Source organism: Amblyomma americanum, chromosome 4 (genome assembly GCF_052857255.1).
Source record: "Amblyomma americanum isolate KBUSLIRL-KWMA chromosome 4, ASM5285725v1, whole genome shotgun sequence".
Classification (NCBI taxonomy): domain Eukaryota; kingdom Metazoa; phylum Arthropoda; class Arachnida; order Ixodida; family Ixodidae; genus Amblyomma; species Amblyomma americanum.
In genome coordinates this window covers 135,623,533-135,638,483 of record NC_135500.1, presented here as the reverse complement: position 1 = coordinate 135,638,483, position 14,951 = coordinate 135,623,533, and the positions used below count along the sequence as shown (strand labels likewise).

Here is a 14,951-nt window from a genome sequence, read left to right as displayed (position 1 = left end):
GGGGTCGATAGTTCAGGTCCTTGCGTTGGGTTCAGTTCGTCGTGTTGAGTGGTCGGGGCGGGGGACGGGGCGGGGGGAACAACGGCGAGGTCGGTTCGGGTCTGAAAGGCTGGGGCACGGCCGAGCGACGCACGCCAAGAACTCACGGCTGACGACCACGGCTGATGCAGGACGCCGAAGCTCCCCGGACCAGGATGTCGATGGTACCCCGCAAGCTCCACCAAACGTTACGTGGCGGCCAGCCGAAAAAAAAAGAGACGCTATGATCGATGGCAATGAGATGATTTAATGGCCGGTAGCCTAGCGCGAGCGCTCCTGCCCGCGCCACTGCACAGTTCGTCTTCTTCGTCACACTACCCGGGGCCACCGAGCGATCGTCTCGATCGGTGACAAAGAGACGCGCGAACTGGTTACTGGCTTAAGAGGATGGTTGGACAGGAACGAGAAAGGGGTGAGGTGCTGGCCGCCACGATGAATAAGATGGCTGAATGATTCCTGGCCTTGAAGCTTCCGGGCCGCAGGTCGCCAAGAGCTGACGGTCGAGTTCCCAGGACGCGCCGAACGGCCTGGGCAGGGGATCGATGTCTTCAGGTGTAAGCGCCATCTCGGGTCGGTGGGGTCGATAGTTCAGGTCCTTGTGTTGGGTTCAGTTCGTCGTGTTGAGTGGTCGGGGCGGGGGACGGGGCGGGGGGAACAACGGCGAGGTCGGTTCGGGTCTGAAAGGCTGGGGCACGGCCGAGCGACGCACGCCAAGAACTCACGGCTGACGACCACGGCTGATGCAGGACGCCGAAGCTCCCCGGACCAGGATGTCGATGGTACCCCGCAAGCTCCACCAAACGTTATGTGGCGGCCAGCCGAAAAAAAAAGAGACGCTATGATCGATGGCAATGAGATGATTTAATGGCCGGTAGCCTAGCGCGAGCGCTCCTGCCCGCGCCACTGCACAGTTCGTCTTCTTCGTCACAATATATATATATATACTTAATAAGTTTGTCAAACGGGCCCCTCATTTCCTTTACCTTATATATATATATATATATATATATATATAATCTTGGTGACATCTCTTGATGGTTAATATTGCTCAATAACTAAGGGCACCTAGTGTTACCCCTGAACACTACATCTATTCCTCTGTAAACACATAGATATTGTAAGGGGGCTGCGGAGTCCTGGGTGGAGACCAGAAGGCAGCCATCAAGGCGGCGTCAGCCTGACGTCGAGTTAGTTCAAAAAAGCCGTTCAGCTGGCAGGTCTAGCGCATTGGCCACAACGGTTTTTCTCCACTTCTGCAGTTGCCTGCACTGGGCCTGCGCTGGCCTGCTATATTACAATCACCCTCCGGCAAAGAAGGAGCCAACCTGGCGACTCAAGGCGAGCACACAACCTGGGGCCGTAGTAAGGGTTTAGGCGTCCGTTATAGCGGGATGGAAATTTCGTTAAGAGTCCGGGGGTGGAGGAAGGGACCCAGAGCCAGACGAGAGAGTCGGGAGCATAGGAAGATGCCATTGTGAAGCTGTCGCGGCTGATTTGCTGGCGTTGCTGCATTTTGGTGGTCAATTCACGGGAAAGCTGGCACCACTCTTCAGCGTACTGTGCAGCCTGAGAAAGTGGTAAGGACTCGGAAGCGTCAGGGCAGTCAAGGAGGACGGTTTTCATCGTAGACGTAGGGTCCCGACCGTAGAGGAGGAAAAAGGGCGAGAACCCAGAGGTAGCTTGCACAGTGGTATTGTATGCGTATGTAACAAATGGAAGGATTTTGTCCCAATTAGAATGGTGGCGGTTCACATAATTAGCGAGCTTGTCTCTGAGAGTGCGATTGAAATGCTCAACTAAGTCGTTGGTTTGGGGATGATAAGCAGAGGTAGTGCGATGAATAATTTACAGCCCTTGAGGACTGTCTCGACGACTTCCGAAAGAAGGACGCGGCCGCGATCACTAAGGAGGTCTTTGGGTGCTCCATGTTAAAGGATGAGGTGATGAAGGATGAAAAGTGCAACATCACTCGCGGAAGCAGATGCCAACAGCGTAGTTTCCACATAACGGGTGAGATGGGCTATGGCGACGACATACCGATGGCCATCCGGAGTCGGTGGAAGGGAGCCGTTAAGATCAATCCCAACTCGGTCGAAGGGGCAGGTCAAGTTTGAAGGATCGCTTTGTGGTTCCGGAGCCATTGATGGGCAACATCCGCCAGGTGGCAGATGACACATGTCAGCTTAACGGTGTCGTTCGTTATTATAGCGGCTCATGAGGTCATACTTGGAGAGCAGTGTTGGCGGTAACGCTTATGAAGTCACTCTGCGTCCAGCCGGCCGGGAAGGCGAGCTTCCGTGCAAGCTACACGCAGGCGTTATTTAAGCACGCAACACGTTTCCCCAACCCGTGGCGCAGAGTCACAGCCACGGCAGGTCCGGACGAAATAGGCAACGGCAGGGCAAGCTAGGAAATAGTTTATTATCCTAACGCGAGGTAAAGCACACTGCGGAAGAATGTTCTATCCGTAAAATAGATGTTCAGTAGCTCACCAAGTCGTTGACGTCGACCGGCGTTGGTGTTCGGGGGCCGGCGGGCAGCGGAAGGGGTCCGTGGGGTAGTTAGGTCAGGTCCGGCGGCGAGAGAGCTTCCCGCCGCGCGATCACCCCTTTTTATCCCCTCGGTCATTCCCTCCCTGGCAGCAAATCGTTACCGTCAAGCTTAGGCGTGCTACCCTCTCCGCAGAAGGCGGCGCGCTGCCGTGACGTCACGTCAGTGCTGGGGCGGAAATGAGCAGAGTCGCGGGGGTGCCTTCTCTCCACATTCCTGGCGGCCTGCGCGCCCGTGTGAGTCACGGTCGCCGCTGGCGCGGGGGACGAGGAGGGGATACCAGTGTATCCCACATCCTCCCCTCCTTAAGAAGGCGGGAAGCCTGGCGGCGGCGCGGCGACTGCCCGAAGAGGGGGCCCAAGTGCCTCGGGCCAGCACGCCCGGGGCCCGGTGGGGTGGCCGCCGGGTGACAGCGATGCGGCGAGGGGTGCTTTGGGCTTCGTCCGGACGTCGGGGGTGACCGCCGGCGCTTGGGTTGTGCCTGCCTCTTTTCCATCTGCGCTGGAAAAGGTCAACACAGATGTAGCCAGCTCCCGCAGCGCGTGCTGCGTGGCTGTTCGACCCTCACGAGAGTCATGAGGGTTAATGCAAGTCAGTCTTGCGTGACACTGATCGGCATGAGCGGCCCGTACGTTCATGCATCTAACGAGACTGCCTGCTGGCTCGCGCCCTCGCTCTAGGCTGCGCAGGCAGATTCTGTTTCTGCCTAGGGCGCAAGTTATAGCGGGACGCGGGGTTCGCCGGCTGATCGCAGATCTCGTTGTCCGACTGCGGCGCGGGTCGGGCTGTGTCCTCTACCCACTCATCTCGCTGCACGTAACGTTTCAGGTCGCATACGTGCACCGGTCCGCCTGTCGGTTTCGACCGCAAGTCCTCGAGCCTGTAAACGAGCGAGGAAAGTTTCTCTCGCACGCGGAACGGCCCGATCCATTTCGGCGCCAACGAGGCCGCAAACTGTTTGCTAGCGTCACTGAGAACGTGCTGGCGTCGAAGCACCAGATCGCCCACTTCGTAGTGAACATCCCGGTGCGAGCGGTCGTACTGTGCTTTCTGCTGCGCCCTAGCGGTGCTCAGGTTGCGGCGAGCCTTGCGTAAGGCCTCCGTCATCTTAGCGCGCAGCTGCGTCGCGTACTCAGCTCGTGCTGAGGAAGCGACTGGCGTCTTCCTGCTGTCCGATAGAATCCGGTCCATCGGATTTAGCAGCTCTCTACCCAGATTGAGAGAACACGGCGCATACCCAGTCGAGCGGTTAACAGTCGAACGCAAAGCAAACGTGATCTCCGGCAGATAGGAGTCCCAATCTTTGTGCCTCTCAGAGTACGCGACAAGCAAGTGCTTAACCCAAACCACTCACTCACGCAACTCTGAAAAGTGTAAGCATGCCGAGCATTTTGGAACATCACATTTTTCAGAATTATTGTAAATTTGTTGAGAGTTCAGCGATGTTTTCTTTGTGTAGAAAGAATTTTTGCTGAAACGTCATTTTGTGTTTAATGCCACTTCAGAAAATGGCTTCACCATGTGCCACAGAGCTAGAAGCCATCATATGTAACTCTACAGGCAACTTTAGGCTACTATAACATTGCTGATCTCCTGCACATTTGTGCAAAGTATTCTCGTTAAGTCAGGATTTTGCGTACAATCTTGTTTGGTCTAGAAGTTTTATGTGAAATGTGAGCTTTATGAAATTTTATCGCAAGTTTCTAAGGCGAATACTAGTTAAAATTAATGGCCATGAAGTAATGGCAAAGTAACATGCGGTAGTTTTTTTCGGTAACGGTAACAAGTTACGTTTTTTTGTAGGTAACGTAGGGTGGTAATGCGTTCCTTTTTTTTATGTGTAACGAGTAACATATTTAGTTACTTTTTTTTGGTAACGCCTACAACACTGGTGGAGAGCCAGTCGTTGGCGTCTTCATCGTCGTGGCCGCAAAAGGGGGGGGGGGGGGGGGGGGTACCGGAACAGATGATGGTAGCGGGAAGGGTGGGTGTGGTCTGGCTGGGTTCGTCAGGCATAGCGGACGCCAGTGGCAAGGTTCTGTTGCAATGTTCCAGGATGAGGATCCAGTCGCACCCCCACGAAATATAAGGGGGCTCGGGAGTCCTCAACAAAGACAAAAAGGCAGTGGCAAGGCAGCGATCAAGGCGGTGTCAGCGCGACGTCGAGTTAGTTCAAAAAGGCCATTCAGCAGGCAGGTCTCGCGCATTGGCCGCAACCGTCTTTCTCATCTTCGGCGGTTGCCTGCACTGGGCCTGTGCGGGCCTGCTATATTGCAATATGTATAAGTACTCTTATTTCAAGCAGGTACAAGTTTTACAAGTATTACAAGCAGGTGTCAAGTATTTGTACAACCAGGTAAATGTCATTGCACATAGTCTTGAAATCTTGCAGGCGGCCTCCGATTTCTTAACAACCGAAGAAGTGGTGTTGGCTCGACAGCAGGTTTTTTACAAGCACTAGCACTATCACCATCAGCACTAGCACTATCAACACCAGCACTGCATGTCACCTGAAGGAAGTCGCATGTGTTGTGAACTCTGCTGTAATCGACCTGGTGATGTTGACTGACGTCGCTTAGAAGGCCGTGAAGTTTTGCCAGATGTCTGTGCAGCTTGGTCGCTGTGGTGCTCGCCTAGAACCGCATGCAGTGGCAACTCCTTCACTGGTACTGCGGTCAATTGCGAGGTGTTCCAGGTGTGCCCGTCCGCTACACAGAAGGACCAGCGTCCTATTCGCTTGAGGATTTTCAGCGGTGGTCCAACACTTGGCCGGGAACCGGCTCCTTGACTCTCATATACTTTCCGACATGGAACTGGCACTGTGCTGGAACTGGCATGGAACATGGAACTGGCACTCCGAAATGGCACTGTGCTGGTGCAGCAGGGCACTCACGGTTTGAGGACCGGAAGCCTCATGTTTAGAATGCTCGTCCACGGATGGGCTAGGGGCGATATGGCATGAGCGGAGCTGCACTTCGTCGTTTTCGATGGAAAGAGCCACGTCCCTGGACATGAGGTAAAACGCACCCAAGTTGAGGCCAGCAGGCAAGTCCGCAAACACCGGGAAGTCCACCAGGACCTTGCTGCCAGAAGAAAATTCTCGAATAGGCGTAGCCAGCGGGGCTATGGTATGGCTGGAGTGCCCGTGGTGGCAAGGAAAGGCGGCGGCGGCGGCGGCGAAAGCGCGGCTGAAGCCATCTTAGCGTGGTATTCAACTACATCGTCGCCAGGTTGTGTCGGCCGGCGCGCGACCGTGGGAATCAGTCATCTCATGCCACGCGAGACACCTTATCCAAGCGTGAAGCGATATATATATGGAGAACCACTGGCGGCACATGCACAGTAGGGTTTCGAAGAAACCCAATGGCTGCTCCCTTTTAATGATGGCCATGCAGATGCTGGTGGCAGCCTCAGTGCAGCAGAGATCACGTCGCCTTGTCAACAATGAGATCAGCCAGCCATAAAATTTCCGGCGGAATCAGCCTGCCTGCATCGTGCTGAATTAGAGCAATGAGCTTGGCTGAATCCTTTGGTAGGTCTTCAGCATTGCTGTCTCCTAGCCTGGCTGCAGCTAACAGCAGTCTCTGGTGGATATACAGGGGCTTAAGTTTTTATATGCAGGGTTTTAAAAAAAGTCCTGTGCACAAAATCCTGGCCTAATTGAGAGATAACACCACTCACAAGGTAGAATATTATTGCTTAAGTTGTCTGAGATCTAGATAAACATGTACCCCAAGCCTAATTGAGAGATAACACCACTCACAAGGTAGAATATTATTGCTTAAGTTGTCTGAGATCTAGATAAACATGTACCCCAAGCGTGGCCAAGTGCAAAGTTATGTTGCTAGGCGTTCCGTAATTAACAAAACCCAGGTAGCTAGTAGTACAAATTTTCATATTTCTAACTCCCAGGATGTTCCCGACTCTATTTCAGTGATGCCAAATTGTACTTGTTGTAGCTTGGCCACTGTGTTTGTCGAAGAGATCTATTGCTGCAAGCCGTTTCAGCCGCTGTTGTTATTCTGGGCTGTGTTCCTGTTCGGAAATGCCTGGAGTCAGCAAACCCGAGCTGTTCGATGTGGAAACGAACTAAGTGAATGCCAAGAGCGAACAGTTCAGCACTTCAATGAAACGATGTGCCAGACAACAAAGGAAATAACTGCCTTGCTCACGTGTTGTGGTCCAGCCAAAATACATGCAGGCTTGGAACCTGCCAGCACACACAAAGCAGTGCGAGGAAAGTTAAACCACCACCATTTGGGGTTCGTCTGCCCGTCAGAATTTATATCCCATTTTCACTGCGGTGTTAGTAGTAGAAGCAGTGATGTTCCTTGTGACATTCATTCCGACGGGCAGACAAACGCCATCTTCAAAGAAAGCGCGCTTCTTTCCCACCCACTGAGCCGGGACGTCGTGTGCCTCGCTGTCCGGGACATGGCGCGGCCTGTGAGACTGGCTGCTTGGCTCGAGTCTGCAAAAACTGTACTCGTAGCCGAAAACAGTTTTTCCTTAATTCCACCAAATACAGGCAAGTACCGATGTTTATCTAGATCTCAGACAACTTAAGCAATAATATTCTACCTTGTGAGTGGTGTTATCTCTTCGACAAACACAGTGGCCAAGCTACAACAAGTACAATTTGGCATCACTGAAATAGAGTCGGGAACATCCTGGGAGTTAGAAATATGAAAATTTGTACTACTAGCTACCTGGGTTTTGTTAATTACGGAACGCCTAGCAACATAACTTTGCACTTGGCCACGCTTGGGGTACATGCAATGCATGATGATGCAGGTATCAGTAACACCTGAAGAATGTACTGGTGCAAGCCTGCATTGCATCAGGTCTTTGTACTTAGAGGTGTGGTGTAGGAGCTAGACAACGCTGATTCCCTGGAGACAGTGACCAGAAGCCTAATATCAGGAACACGTACAGTGTTGGCCGCATGTCATATGGGGAACAGTGGCACTTTTCTTCCCACAGTGTGGGAATGGCGGTTGTGAAGGTGGCATGCTCGATCGGGCTGCCAAAAATAAAGAATGTGGGCTGTACCGGCACGTGGAGTTGCGTTGCTTTGCTTCCGCCAGATACTGAGTTCCCGCATCGACTCCAAAGGAAAGATACCTATCAAGGTTGACCTTTACCTTAACGGCTACCCCCTCACCCCCACACACACATACACATACTTGAATAAAAACTACCAGGTGGGGTGCGTCACAGGACACGCACAGCTCGCCATATTGGAGCTTGTATTTTTGTGTTAGTAGAATTTAATAAGATTGCACCTGCTTGTTGGGCTATTTAGATCTTACGTCTTCGGGTATGCAAATTACCGTGCAAGCGCAGAAACTGATTGCTGGTCTTTACTCTCCACAGACTCGAGGATGCACTGTTTCTTCGCTTTGTTCTTCATTTCTTTGGATTTCATTGCCATCGCTTGGCTACACACAATTTATCTGAATGTGGCGTGCTATACATCATCCTGGACGGTTACCTGATGAAAAGTTGTGCTTAAGATGTAAAAAAAAAAATTACTGTTCACTGGTGTTTGAAATTAAGTGCGTGGTTTAACTTAAACAACGGTTTAAATATGAGCACTTTGGCCTTCAACAGTTAAAAGCAACAGCTTTTGTGCATAGCAACCTCTTAGCACACAGTCGGTTACAAAAGCGAACTCCCATTTTTTTTTTTACTACCTAAACGACGAGCCTAAATTTCTTGCAAGGTGTTGTTTGCGGACTTGCCGCGTGCCAACGATTTGCCGGCCTGATTTCTATGCTTCACTTGTCTGAGTTCTTGTCATTTTGACGCATATTAATCAGGAATGTTGGCAAAAATTTGAAAGGCAGTGAAATCATTCAGCATCCGCCTCTCAAAGCATTTGCAGATTTTGCACATCAAAGCAACACCGTAACCATAAAGTGGGTCGCATAATAGCGCTGAACTTCTGGTTATTAATGCCTTCCGTTTTGTGACGTGCACCAAAACTTCAGAGCACAATTGTTTTTCCCAAGTGCTTCTGCTAAAAACCGGCAGTTGCGACCAGCGCTCAATCAAACGATGGTAGGCGAAAAACAACGGCACATAGAACTGTTGCACCACAATGAGTTTCGGCTTAAATCAATTCAACTGCTTCAGGAATCTCTCTCCAAAGAGGAAGCGAAAAAATAACGTAATTTGTTATTTAATCACCGTACAGGTGGAAATATACGAAACACGCAGAATATCTTAAATGAAGTCAATGGACTCAGCTAAAAGCAGAGCATATTTTCCCAAATAACTGATCAAGATACGACTGATTCTCTGGATAACTATTCTTTAGCTCTGGGACTGCAAATGGCAATGCAGCTTCCACGAACTTAAGAATATGTGACAAATCCTCGAAATATTCCTGAACATTTATATGTAACTGATGTAAAATACGTGCTTCCTTTTTATCTTCTTAATCACTCACTAAAATGCGTATCTTATCATGATGAAATCAAAAGTAAACTTATGTGCATCAGAAAGGAGACATGTTCCAGTGGATCAGCGCCCGGCCGATGCCAATTCTAAATGTAACGAGGACATCTCAGGACGCACTCTGTAATGCTGTTTATTACCTTGCATCTAAAACTCAAGTGCTCTGAACCGACGCAGGTTCACACATTGCAAATATACGATGTCTGCAGTTCACAGTCCACCAAGAAGTAGTCTTCACACTGGGGGCAACCTGCGGCGCTTGCTTTATGCTGTAAGGCTTGAGCTTGGTAAAAGGTGTTTCTGTTCACTTTTACGCATTGCTGGCATAAAGTCTGGTGTAATGCATTCCTGCTTTTTGACGATTATCTCCGGCAGTTTCAATGGTCTGCGTCGAGGTATCGATGGTGTTTGGCTGGGAACAGGGACAGTACACCGTGATATGCAAGTTCAAGTCCGTATGAAGCTGACAACTGCGAGGTACCCTAGACAACGCCAACGTAGATAGTGCCATGTTTGGTTCGTCTACTGCCGCTAGCACACGCAACACCTGGCTTGCAGTATAGACACCAGAAATTTCTAGGGACCAGCTATTACAAGCATTTCAGTATTATGGAATTCGCATAGACGCAGGATTAAGTTGAAATGGTGGTAAGTAGTGTAGGTATAGATGAAAATTTGCTTACCATCAGTGACATATGACAGCGTTTGAAACACTCTCCAAAAGGTTGGTTCGACATTCGGTTTCCCAGACCGCCGAACTCCAGCAAAAGAAGGCAGTGAATAGAACGGCACCATGTTTCTTGTAAACCGCAACCAGTTCCGCTTCAAGGCGATAGTCACCCTTGTTATTGAGGGCATTTGAACAGTCCTCGGAACAGCCAGCATGATCCTCGAAAAAAGGATGGCACTGTGAAGGACAAACAAAGAGGATAGGGACTCGGATACGCCGTACAATGTGGGCCATGGAATCAGCGGAATTGAATTGACGTGAGGCCTCATACAGTCCACCGGGGTACGACCCCACTAGAATATTGGCAGAAAATTGGTGAATGACCGTTCATCGAATTTCGCTGCCACGACCAGCTCCTCCCAGAATGCGGAAACTCGCGCATTTGTGCGCGTGTCCATTTTGTGCCCAGTGTCTAAGATCTCAAAAAGCAGGCTAGCAAGCACGCTGCAGCGTGCTCTACGGCCACACGGCGCTTCTCGAATTCCTCCTGTAAATAGCGTATGTGCCATTTTTCGCGCACTGCACACAAGGGCCGCGGCTTCGATTTTATAGAGGCCAGTACCTCAACCCGCGCATCAGCCAGCTCGCAGCAGGCGAGCCTCCTGTTCATCGAAATCTGCCTGAAAGTTCCAGCAGTCCCATAGAAATTGATTATAAGTCTTCTCAGCACCTTCATGGAGCTGTTCACTCAGCTTGCCCCAATGCGATGCAATCATCGAATTGATGTTGCACAGCCCGTCGCTATCCACGTGCTTCTTGGCGTCAATGTACAATTCCAGGATTATTGTTTCAGGCTTCTTTACTTCGCTATTTTTGTCCATTTCTGGCGCCTCATCACACGATGCGCTCTGGTGTGCAGTGGTGTCCACGGGAGGCTTCATGTAGCAGCCGCCCTAAGCCGTATTGTCAGAAACATCACCTCGTTATTGTGATTGTGACCTAATCGTAGCCACACTCCTGTGACTACTTTCTAGCCTCTGCCACTGAAGGCAAGGATTTACTAAGAAATGCGGTCAAACAGTGTGCGCTAAGAACCTGGGTCCAAAAGAGAGACTGCGAAAACTGGAACAACCGTGACTCCTTGCTGCAGCCTCAATGAGGTGTGTGCATTCAGTTGGCAGAAGTGACTGCGATCAGGTTTTCTCGGAACACAAGCCTTGCGGACAGACAGCACTAGGACGGGCTCGGCTGCATTACGAGTGCAGATAGCAGCAGTACAAATGAGTAAATGCTATTGGGCCCCCCCCAAAAATGACGTATTCAGATAGTTTATGCATCATTATTACAACCTGACCTTCAAAATTTGTTTATCAAAGTATTTTTAGTGGTGGTGCCACAGAAGTGGCGGCGGTGCTGGAAAAAAGACTACGGGATGAAAAAACACGAAGAAAAAATAGCGTAGCCGTAAACATGGCTGTTAGTGGAAGGATGCATATATTTCTCAACAGTATTGCAAGTCCCACAACGAGAAGAGAGCTAATGATGTTACTTCATTCCTGGAATTTCTGAATTTTGGAACAGTTCTTCGAAAAACGCACTCTGACTGATTTTTGACTCAAAAAACAAGACAATTTTTGCCCCACGAATTTCGGGAAATATAAAAGGCGTAAACAAAGGCTCTGCCATCATTTCTAAGATAAACGGGTCTCAAACGCTTCGCCTAAAACATCTGACCAACTACCGACCCAGAGTACACTAAAAACAACGCCGGCAGCCAACACCCTCTCTTGTGTAAGAAAATGTGCCTGTATAGGTGGCACATGTTTCAATGAGGCACCGGTACCTAAACACATCTGTAAGCCAATGTGAAATGCAGGCATCATGACTTCTCTAGAAATAGTGCGTATGCGCAGTGGGTGCGATGGGATCAGCCTTCGATGCCGGGTTTGCATCAGCACAATTCGAAACATTTACGGGGTTAATCAAGTAAGCAGAACTCTGTGTTGAGCCGCAGCCAGTCGCATTTTGAGATAAGACTCATTATAACTGCGGACATCACTGCAGTCCATCGGTCAGTCAGCGTAATTCACGAGAAGGGGTGCCATCGGGCTTGGTGAGAAGCGAGAAAAGGGTTTTTGATGCTTTTTGCTATGGAGGCCTCGCAAGTCGGGCTGTCTACTGCACTGTGAAATGGCCACAAAGCCACATACAGTCCACCAGGGAGGACGCCGCTGCCGTGCGAATTCAGCACCGCTGATGCTGGGTTGAAAAGCGCTCGGCCAAAGCTGTATATTCGCCTACAGAACTTTTCCAGCATGAAACCAGAACAAAAGGAGGCGTATTAAAGCCCGCTCTCTCGTCGTGCTCCTGCCTGATGGCATTTTCGATTCTTAAAAAGAAAAATCACCTGGTCATTTTGCACGCTTTTGAATAGAGAATGACCAGGCTTATGCGTTCACAGGATACGAGAGAGGCATGAAATTTTGGTGTGACGGATACAAGAGAGGCATGAAATTTTGGTGCGACGTGTTCTCCATTTAACTTCTGCTGAAACACTAAATGTTTATTTATTTTTTTTCATTCATTGAAAACTTTATTGAACCAAAAAGGTTGTGTTGTCACCGCCGTGGATGCGGTGTTGGGTCCAGGCTCCAGGCGATGGCCGCGGCTTCGTGCCTGCAGGCGACCTCCAGTGCCCAGTCCACCACCAGCCTCTGAACTTCAGGTTCCGAGCTGGTTACCACAGTCTCCCACTTTTCTTTGTTGATAATATGCTATTCTGGCTTAGGCCTAAGCCTGGGGCATCCGTACATCATATGTGCAAGGTTCCTGTTTACATATACGGGACCTATGTCATATTCTATAGCCGTAAGGTTTCTTTGCATAAGTATCGCCGTATTTTTCTTTTCGAGTGCCTTGTAGTCTCTTAATTTAGTAATTGCTTGTGTGTCTTGTAAGGCAATCACGTCTGGCACAATCCCTTCCTCCTGGTTTTGGATATGAAGCTGCAGGTTCTCCCTTTTTCGACGGTATCCCCTGCAGTTCCACTCACTGCCAGATTATGGTTTCTTTTTTCTCTTTAGCCATTTTGCTCTTCCTGGGCTGGAGCTATGGGTATGGTTACCTTGGCCCTTTGTGTCTCAGGCTGTGCTATCTTAATTTTGTGCTTGATTTCATGTAATTGGATCTGACGGTCTGCCACGGTCTGCCACCGTTGCCTTGACTTTATTCATCCTTTCTATTAAGTTGGTTTTTCTTTTGCTTTTCTCCTGCAACTGCTGCATTATTCCATTTATTCCATCTTCTATCCTGTCAATGCACGTTAAAGAACCCCAAGTGGTCGAAATTCCCGGAGCCCTTCACTACGGCATCCCTCATAGCCTGAGTCACTTTGGGACATTAAAACCCCCATAAACCATAAAACCAAACCATCTTCTATCCGCAAATCTCTCTTGGTGTTCCTGCTCTCTATTTCTACGAGAGTTCTCCCAAGTGAGCTGAACTGGTCCTCGTGGTCTTGATCCTCTCATTAGACCGCTTTTTCGCCTGAGGTTGCCTAATCAGTGAACTGGCTTTTGAGGAGTTCGCTGACGCTACCTCCATTGGTGTATTACTTTCCACGCCAAGGGTGCAGTAAGGGTATGGGTCGTGGGCGTGGTTACGGTTTGAGCCTTTTCTTGTAACTTCTGCTGGGGTGGTTTAGATTTAGGGGTTTCATGCCGTTTACTTTGGGCCTGCCCTCGCTTAAGTTCCAATATCTCCTTCTTCAGTTGTGCTATCTGAGCCTTTAATTCTTCCTTCTCCCTTTCCCATGGAAACTGCGGTTCCCAGCTCACCTGTTTAGTTGTTTCTTTATTTCCCTCCCGGCTCAACGGCGGGAAGGATTCCAAGCAACCCTTGGCCCGGCCCCGCTGTTGTCCCAGTCGGATCCCCTGGTCCTGTTCCTCGATGCTCGCTGATCCGAGCTTTTCGATTCCCACCCTCGCGGTGGTCGACCGGTGTTCTTTCTTTGCGGGGTTTCTTCCTCACTTTGTTGTCCTTGAGGTGCGGTGATTTGCTTTGCACGGTTGCACGGCCTTTCAAAGCGCAGCTTGCACTTTTTGGTTCCCGTGAAGTGATCTCCACCACAGATGATGCACTTAGGTGCACAATCTGGCGAGTTTTTTTTTCTGGGGTGGTCTAGTCTACACCTAGCGCACAGGTTAGTCTTTGGCTTCACGCACACATCCCCTCGATGTCCAGGTGTTCTACAGTTGACCTACTTTGGTCTTGAATTTGTAGCATATACAGATGACGTTTCTGTGCCTAAATTGTCTTGGAGGGTGCTCCAAATCAGAGCAATGATGATCATCGAGTTGGTGTGCCCTAGTCTCCTTGCGTCTGCGACCGGGAGTGTTTGGCTCGATTCTATAAGGTCTTTAACAATTTCCTCGTGCCCTTCATCTGCCAGGATATTGTATACGATGCCTTTAACTGCATTTTCGGCAGTGGGTATGTATGCCCTGATGGGATAGGTCTCATCATCCAACTTGAGGTATAGCAGCTTTACATATTCATTGGCTCTATCACTATCTGGTGTGATTATAGTGAAAGAGTTATTCACAGTGTTTATCCGGATCGTGTCCTGCTTGAGGGCCGCGGTCAATTCTTTGCATCCAGCGCCTTTGACGACTGCTCCAATGATGCTCTGGGGTGAGGCTTGGCTGAGGTCTAGGCTTCCCCTTGGTCTGAAAACTACCTTGTAGTCATCGCTCGGTAGTCGCGGTAGTGGTTTCTTTTCCTTGAAAAGGTTCGCCCTCGCAGCGCGGATGTTCAGCATAGCTACTCAGCCAGCCGCGTCTGCGTCGCAGTCAATGTTCGTAGCATTTGCCGGCATTGTATGCTTCTGGTGGGCTGCGTTTTCCGGCGTCTCTGCCTCTGATAAATAAATAAAGCCTTGTCAGTGCACTTCGCCTCACCGAGTAGGCGGCTTTGAGTTAGCCAGCGAACAAAGTAAATAAGTGAAACTGTGGTATTCCTAGAACGAGTCAGAGAAACTCGAGAAGGAAGAAGTCTCCTCCATACGACGTTCGCGGCTCCATCATGGCGGCTTGCAACCTGCATGGTAGGCTGTAAAAGGCTCTCAGGGCACTGTGTACAACCCCAAAAGCCAACTGGCGAGATATAAAAGGCTGTAAATGTGGATTAAAAAGGAAAAGGAAAGACTGCGCAGTTGTTTGAGTGGCGACAG

General features: G+C 49.9%; 1 long non-coding RNA gene across 3 annotated transcripts in view; it reads left to right on the top strand.

The window, feature by feature from the left end:
* The window catches only part of LOC144128386 (uncharacterized), a 70,190-nt gene that overhangs the window by 19,556 nt on the left and 35,683 nt on the right, over positions 1-14,951 (top strand). The gene's annotated exons all lie outside the window — the stretch shown is intronic.